General features: G+C 36.4%; 1 protein-coding gene across 1 annotated transcript in view; it reads right to left on the bottom strand.

The window, feature by feature from the left end:
- The window catches only part of LOC107690660 (plexin-B2-like), a 53,815-nt gene that overhangs the window by 44,295 nt on the left and 807 nt on the right, over positions 1-8,713 (bottom strand). The window lies entirely within an intron of this gene.

Here is an 8,713-nt window from a genome sequence, read left to right as displayed (position 1 = left end):
AGCATAACATGAACACACTAGATGCGTGATCACGGCCACACACTGAGCATAAAAGAATAAAAAATAAAAAACTTTTAGACATTATATTACATTACATTACATTATATTATATTATAGCCCATATACAACAATCTAAGTTAAAAGTTGAAGCGAAAAATTTATATGAATTTCAGAACTACTTTGTATTTGCAGTTTCCCCTTTTGCTTTAATGACAGCTTGCAGTCAAGCACTCAGACATCTGTCAAAGCCCCGGAAATGATGACTAGCGGAATAACTGTACTTCTGTCGAATAAGCAAAAGGATCCGTCTTCCTCTGGTTCTGCTCTCATAACTTTTTTATTTTAATATATCTGACAAAGTGCCCAAATTGCACTCTTGCTTCCAGGCTAAGAAAATCATTTCTAAAGAAACAATATATAATTCCTGAGAAAGTGAGACAGAATAAGAGAATGTACAGGAGAGATTTGTCCTCCCTTCTGCAGTTTTAACTTTGCATCCAAAGGAAAGAACGGAGGAGGTAAGATGCACGGCTGAGATAGCAGGAGGAAGAGGATGGTTGAGGAAGGAGAATCGATACTCTGAGCTGAAACTCCTCAGCGGGCGGCTTGGGACACGGCCAGTCTCACTGCATCTGACAGCTAATTGTTTCTCAGGAGCTTCCAGAAAGACATTGTCACAGTGAGGGAACACAACCGTATTATTATCAAAATACCAAGTGACATAGTGAAAGGTCAACAGAATCATTACCTGTCATACCTGTCTGTGTCTGTCAAAGACAGAGGAAAAAGGGGAGATGGGGGGGAGAACAAGCAGAGAAGCACTTGTCATAATGCCAAGACCTGATGTGACCAAGTCAGAAGAAAAAAAAAACCCTCAACAAGCAGGGAAGAATTTTACAAGTCAATTAAAACCTCATTTGGAGGCCAAAGTCAGTGTCAAAACAGCCAACGGAGGTCTGCCGATTTCCTTTCAGAAGCTCGCTCTCACGACCTCTAACCTCAGTGCTCTATTTTATCGACCCAGTTGTAGACGGACAAGAGGCTGTTTACTTAGAGAAGTCATATGGTCTGTATGAATATCATAATACCAAGTGACATAGTGAAAGGTCAACAGAATCATTACCTGTCATACCTGTCTGTGTCTGTCAAAGACAAGAGGAAAAAGGGGAGATGGGGGGGAGAACAAGCAGAGAAGCACTTGTCATAACGCCAAGACCTGATGTGACCAAGTCAGAAGAAAAAAAAAACCCTCAACAAGCAGGGAAGAATTTTACAAGTCAATTAAAACCTCATTTGGAGGCCAAAGTCAGTGTCAAAACAGCCAACGGAGGTCTGCCGATTTCCTTTCAGAAGCTCGCTCTCACGACCTCTGACCTCAGTGCTCTATTTTATCGACCCAGTTGTAGACGGACAAGAGGCTGTTTACTTAGAGAAGTCATATGATCTGTATGAATATCATACATTAGCAAAATCAGCAAAATAAGATATTTGTGAAATAAAATAAATGGTGCTCACTCCTTTGATTCAAGGGTGTTGCTAAGTGGGTTTTAATGTGTTCGAAGTTATTTTTTTACACTTTTACAGATTATGTCATCTGCCGCTTTAAATGCTCAAGCCCTTTTCAGAATCTCAAAACAAGCAGATTCTGATTTGCTGTCAAGGTTTTTATCGTTCACCAGCTAGAAAGAGATTTTTCTAAAAATGATTCCAATGATATTGCTCCTCTGTGTCGTTATTATTATAACGACACAACTCTGGACTTCCATATTTTCACAGAATTGAAGTGATTATTAAAACTTGGTGGTTATAGTTATCATCCTTAGTGTGAATGTGAAACTTGCCATGGCCTCAAGTTCATATTTTTTCCCTAAATATGGCCTCAACATGCCATATATTTGAAGTATAACTCATGTCTGTAGCACAAAAAGCGCAGGATAAATTTCATATTGAAATTTAATACTAAGGGTTTTGGGTGATGCTTGCTAAATAAACATCGATGTGTAAAAAATGATCTAAATTTTAAATATGAGAGGATGAAAACTGGCATATTTGTCATGGTAAATTCACTAGGATCAAAGATTACTAAGGTTGTCTTCGGTCCGCCACTGTGAATATGTTTTACCGAGCAAATGCTCAGACAGAAACCAGCTCTAATTCATTTACACGTTCATCCTCCTTCACTTATTCACCTCACTCTCTTTCGCTCTCCCTCCAATCTTTCTGTCAGCTCCTCTGGGTCAAATTACCCCTGCCAGGCATGACAAGATTTTGATGCTCTCCCTCCGTTGGGTGCCCTAAAAGCTTTAAATCGGCCTATGATGCAGGATCGACTTGAGAGTCAAATACAGGTCTGAAAAACTTCATGGAGGCTAAACTCAGATCAGAAACTAAAGCTTATTCCTGTCTGTCAGGATCTCAAGGAAATCAACTTCCCCTCCCTCTCAAGCACCAGCCAGAACCGGTAAAACGCTCCATCTCCTCCACTGGCATGCCGTGTCATGGCCTCTCTGCTAGATCATGGATCGTGGAATAGATTACAGCAGTGCAGACTTCTGGGATAGATCACAACTATTACTGCTGAGAGAGCAAATATATCCATCAAACCAGAAACTCTCGTTCTGTTCCAAAACATGAAGAGCTGCTTACTGAGGCACCATTTTAAAGTGGAAGTGAAGCAGTCAGTTAAGTTCCCTCGAACCGAAAACTGAAAGCGACACACCTGTAATAAATCACGAATCAACATGTTTCGGAAATGAAGCAGTCAGTCAAATTTAAATCATTTAAGAAAATAACTTCCATTTTAATAAAAAAATATATAACAAACATGATTAATGTAACCATTTTAAAGAAAAAATGTTGTTTTGTTATAGCTTTTAGAGCAAGGGCGCCGCCATCTTGCAGTACCACCGCGTGTGACGTCACGGGGTTGGTTCGCTCTGATGGCCAGTGAAGTAATAGAAGCATTTCTTTACATTTTGAACACACGAATGTTATTTTAACACACAAATTATTTGGTTTTCACCATAATTTGGATGAATATTCAACATTAAAACTGTCTATATGCTAAGTTTTGATCGTGGTATCCCAAACATTGTTTTCATAATGCCAGGCAAGGTGATGTAACCAGACGAAGCTTCATCATTCATGTCGCATTTTATTGTTATGTCAGACCATTAAGACATATGCATTACATTGACTGGTTCACCAGTTGTATGTATCATATTTTATGTTCACCTGCGAATACAATTAGCTTTCCTGCTGTTAACAGGACGTAGTGTTTAACTAATCACCTAACGTTATCTGAACAATCGGACCAGTGCTGCTTCCTCAATAAAGTTTATCATTCTCACGTGTTTTAAGCCTTGTCAGTTTAAATATTAAAGTGTTTAAGCCATTCAAGCGTGAGACAGCACGGAATAGATTTCAGTGCGGTATTTACACGCTGTGATAGACCTTTTCTGAAAGAGATTTAAATGCGGTACTCAGGCATTGTGATAGATCATTTCTGTTCGCGGCTTCGCGCTGGCGGCGCCGTTCATGTCGCATTGTCAGACCATTAAGACATATGCATTACATTGACTGGTTCACCAGTTGTATGTATTAGGGATGCACCGGTTGACCGGCCATAAATCAGAACCGGCCGGTTTTTGCTTATAACCGGCCAGTTTGCTTGTAAAAAATCGGTATCGGAATCAGCCATGAAAAGTCATGATCGTGCATCACTAGTATGTATCATATTTTATGTTCACCTGCAAATACAATTAGCGTTCCTGCTGTTAACAGGACGTAGTGTTTAACTAATCACCTAACGTTATCTGAACAATCGGACCAGTGCTGCTTCCTCAAAGTTTATCATTCTCACGTGTTTTAAGCCTTGTCAGTTTAAATATTAAAGTGTTTAAGCCATTCAAGCGTGAGACAGCACGGAATAGATTTCAGTGCGGTATTTACACGCTGTGATAGACCTTTTCTGAAAGAGATTTAAATGCGGTACTCAGGCGTTGTGATAGATCATTTCTGTTCGCGGCTCCGAGCTGGCGGCGCCGCACACACACACAAAGCCACAGCTCGGCTCGGACAGCACGTGAGTAGGCTACCAAATTGAGCTTTCTGTCGCGCCTTCATCAGCAAATGCACACAAAGCACGTCGGAATGACAGTCTTGAGGAGTATCCACGTAAACGAGTATTGTTTCCGATCCACACTTTACCGGTGCGGTTTCTTCAACCCCATACTACTCGGTCCCATCGCCGTATCGGCTCAAATGCATAGGCAATTGCACTTATTACAGACTTAACAGTGCTTTCAATGTAATCTTCCTCCATTTCAAAACAAGCGTGTGTTCAAAATAAAGAAATGTTTCTATTACTTCACTGGCCATCGGAGCAAACCAACCCCGTGACGTCACACGCGATGGTACTGCAAGATGGCGGCGCCCTTGCTCTAAAAACTATAAAACAACCTTTTTTCTTTAAAATGGTTACATTAATCATGTTTGTTATATATTTTTTAATCAAAGTGGAAATCACTTTACTAAATAATGTAAACTTGACTGACTGCTTCATTTCCACTTTAAGGCATCGACTTGAAGGCTGTTCCAAAAGATAGAGATGTTAATTAAGATGCCTTCTAAGATACCTCGTTTTAGCCAAATTTCAAGGCAGCATCTTAAGTAGAAAAGGCAATGCCAGAATGCACTGCAACAAACAAATTCAAGATGGTGGACAGATGATGGTGAAATATTGACTATAAATAAACTTGTATTTCAATAAAACAGACAAGTACTGGTAAAAACAGTTTAAAGTAATTATCAATTACATTTTGTACCCAATATTTGTGTATTATTCATTTTTATGCTTTGAATATCATACTGTTAGCTTAGCAACATGCTAACACCTAAACAAGTCTCCTCTGAGGCGGCGCACGAGTTGCTGCCTATGAAGAGTGTTTAAAATCAGTCATTTATGAGGATCTATTAGGATGCTGTCTTGGAAGGTGTCTATGTAGATACTAAATCTGCTGACTAAGTTTACAAATGGAGCTCCTGATAAGAGAGGAACATGCGTCTTTCCTGATACCATCTTGGTTTGGATCTATGACCGGGCTTTGGGTCTATTTCCTGAAAACTGCTATGTCCCCTCTGCTCTGACTTCCCTCTCTCACAGATTATGAACTAGGGGGGAGGACAGGTGAGACCGCCCATAATTCTTCCACAGCAGAGGGTTGATAATTTCAGCAAGGGGCTATATATCTGACTCCATTGCTTATTATTACACAAGGGTCATAATTCTCCAGCTCTGGATGTATAAGACTGCAGAGTTTCACTTTATCAGAGTCACTTGGCTAAACTATGACTTCCAACAATGCAACTGAGCCTCTCTTGTAACATGTACATACTTACATATACAGTCCAAAATTAAATTTTTGCCACACCTGCCAATGGCAAATGAGATAAATATTTCTGAGATAATGAAAAATTAGATAATTAAGAAATAAATATTTCTGAACAGTCATAAAACTTTACAAAGTTTTATGTTTGCAAATAAAAGTAAATGAAACAACAACAAAAATTGTATGTGTATAAATAAAAATATCTGAAATAGAGAAATTTAAATAATCATAAATGAATATATAAATAAATATATATATATATACAGTATATATATATGCATGTATAAAATGGATAAGTATAATATAACAATAATATATAATAAAAGAAATGATAAAAGAAAATAAAAAATAAAGTAAATAAGTGCAAAATTAAACAAATATGTAAATAAATTAATAAAAAAACAAATAAATAAATAAATACTTATAAATATAAGTAATTATATAAAGTAAACAAATAATTTTAAATAAACATGTAACTAAATTAATATACAAGTACAAAGTGGACAAGTATAATATAAATATAAATAAATAATTAAAATTCAATAAATAAATATGTAAATAAAAAACAAAGAAAGTAAATAAGTAAATTGCTAATTATAAATAAGTATAAACAGATAAAATAATATGTAATAAAACAAATAAGCATAAATAAATAAACACAAAGTAAATAAGTAAATGAGTAAACAAATGTGTAAATAAATGAATAGAAATTAACTCAAAATAAGTTTGTAAATAAGTACATAAATAAGCATAAATAAATAAATACAAACCAACTATTTGCATTTTTTCACCAAAAGGACAGTTTGACTCACATCTTGAAAGTTAATTTTGAATCCTGCTCATACACATGCAAAGTACAGGAGTGTATGGCACTGCTTCAAGCACAACATGCCAGTCACCGCGTCTCCATCTCATCCTGTGTGTGTTTGTGTGAATCTGGGGTTTGAATCATTGGTAGTCTCCCAAGCACTTAAGTTAACTTAATGTAAATTTGTTATTACTTGCCCTCTGAGCTCCTGAAATCTCTTCAAAAAGCAGACTTTGTACTCTGCTCAAACGGAGTTCCCTGACATTTAAACTCCAAAAGAGGCCCTAAAGACCTTTCATTCAACACAGCTGTTTGAATAAACCATTAAAACTAATAACGACAAGACCTACAGCAAGTAAGCATGTTCGACAGGAGGTGATGGTGGTTTGACCTCTCCGTAAAATGATGCGAGGCCTGGTGGCTGACAAAAAGTAATCACAAGAAGATACTTACACAGGCACAAAAACACGAATGTACACTAAAATCCACATGAATCTTTGAGACTCCAGAGGCACTTCATAAACAGACCTCATCCAAAACTAGAGGCAAATGGAGACTTGCTTGAAATAATCACTTGTTCTCTCTCATATGTCAGCAACTGTATTGATATTCAAAATGCACTGTTAGCTGTTAAACATTCATCAAGACGGGCCAGACTGAAGCTTCTTAGCCTACAGTAGGGCAGTTTGGGCTACATGGGCTATGTGATCTGGCTCACAAACAAGCAAACTTTTTTTATGCTAATAGACTAGTCCATAAATACTATATTTACTATTAGATTTACAAACACTGAGCCTGATTCATAAAACATGAGCAGAACGAATTTCTGCATAAACTGCTCAAGACTTTTTGGCCCAATTAATTTTTTTGGTGAAATTGGACTAGGATAATGTTGTATATACAGAAACATCCTACTAAGGCTCTGACTCTGTCACCCATTGGTTGGTTCCGTGCCAAATTCATGCCATTAGTTGACTCAATGCTGAACAACCAGATATATAGACTTTAATGCATCTCAGAACAGATTGCAATCCATCTTGTAGGGCAAAGATTTAAACTTGGTCTTTTTATAATCAGATAGATCAAATGAAGTAAAATACACACAAGTTTAGGAAAATAAATTAATACTTTTTTTCAGCAAAGACACAATAAATTGAAAAAAATGTGACAGAGACATTTATAAAACTGCAAAAAAACCTTTTCAAATTAAAATTTTTGTTCATCAAAAAAATTCTGAAAAATGTATACGTTTCCACAAAATATTAAGCAGTTTTCATCATTGATAATGACATGTTTCTACAGCAACCAATCAGCATATTACAATGAATTCCGAAGAATCATGTGACACTGAAGTAATATTTCAGTAATGGCTGCTGAAAATTCAGCTTTGCAATCACAGGAATAAATGGCATTTTAAAAAATATTGAAATAGAAAATGGTTAATTTAAATTGCAGTAATATTTTACAGTATTACTGTTTTTACTGTATTTTTGATTAAATAAATGCAGCCTTGGTGAACAAGAGACTTCTTTCAAAAACATTTACAAAAAAAACTTTCAGCTACTACTAAAAAACTTTTAGTAGCAGAGCAACATTTACCAAGGTCTAGCTCTCTCCATGTATGTGAAGCTAATACTTTCTTTCTGTAATAGGAGCTCAGTGTCCATCGTTGCTGCTTAATAACCAGCAAAAAGAAAAACTAGGAGTCGGCATCTCATAGCAAAATCAAGAGCAGCTCGTAATCTGCCTTGCAATCAGAATTTCCTTGCTGCCTCATGAAAAAAAGCAGACTGCCTCAGGCTTCAATATAAATGCAATAAGGTAAGGGTGGAAAGACAGAGTGTGTTTAGAGTATTGAAAGTGCCTGCGTTTTTTTCTGTGGTTGGAGGGTCTGGTTTCATGTTTCATTGACCTTCTTTGTATAAAAAGCATGGATCCAATCCTTTACTGAAGGACAACAGAGACCGTTCCAGCCAATAGCAGACGTGAGTCAACAGCAGAAGATCAGGGAGTGGCTAGAGAACCCTTTAAGACAATCTCGTGAGAAATTACCGCTCTCAGGCGCCTTCTCTACCACTTAGATTCTCTGATTGTTAGGTAGAGAAAGGAAAAGCAATTTATCCTATTAAATTACTTCCTTTTTTTCCCACTGCACCTCAAGAGGAATGTGGAAATCTACATTTTCATAATCAAATTGTTGGTGAGTTTTCTGAACAATTACTTGACAAGCCCTATATAATTAAACCATGATTAGGTCAGGCGCATTTATTTTTATGTGCATAGGATGCATTATTTCAAAAACAGAGCAAATGATGAGATAAGTTAACAATAATAACTGATAAACGATATCAAAATTCTATACTATTTTGTTTATCTATACTACTGTTCAAAATTTGGGGTCTGTGATTTTAATAATTGCGAAAGAAGCCCGAGCATAAATACAGTAAAACAGTAGTATATATAAATATATATATATACACACAAAAAAAAAATTATATATATATATATATATATA

This window comes from Sinocyclocheilus anshuiensis, unplaced genomic scaffold (assembly GCF_001515605.1).
Source record: "Sinocyclocheilus anshuiensis isolate Anshui unplaced genomic scaffold, SAMN03320099.WGS_v1.1 scaffold3242, whole genome shotgun sequence".
NCBI lineage: Eukaryota > Metazoa > Chordata > Actinopteri > Cypriniformes > Cyprinidae > Sinocyclocheilus > Sinocyclocheilus anshuiensis.
The sequence above is the reverse complement of the archived record's forward strand: the minus strand, read 5'-3'. Positions and strand labels throughout refer to the sequence as shown.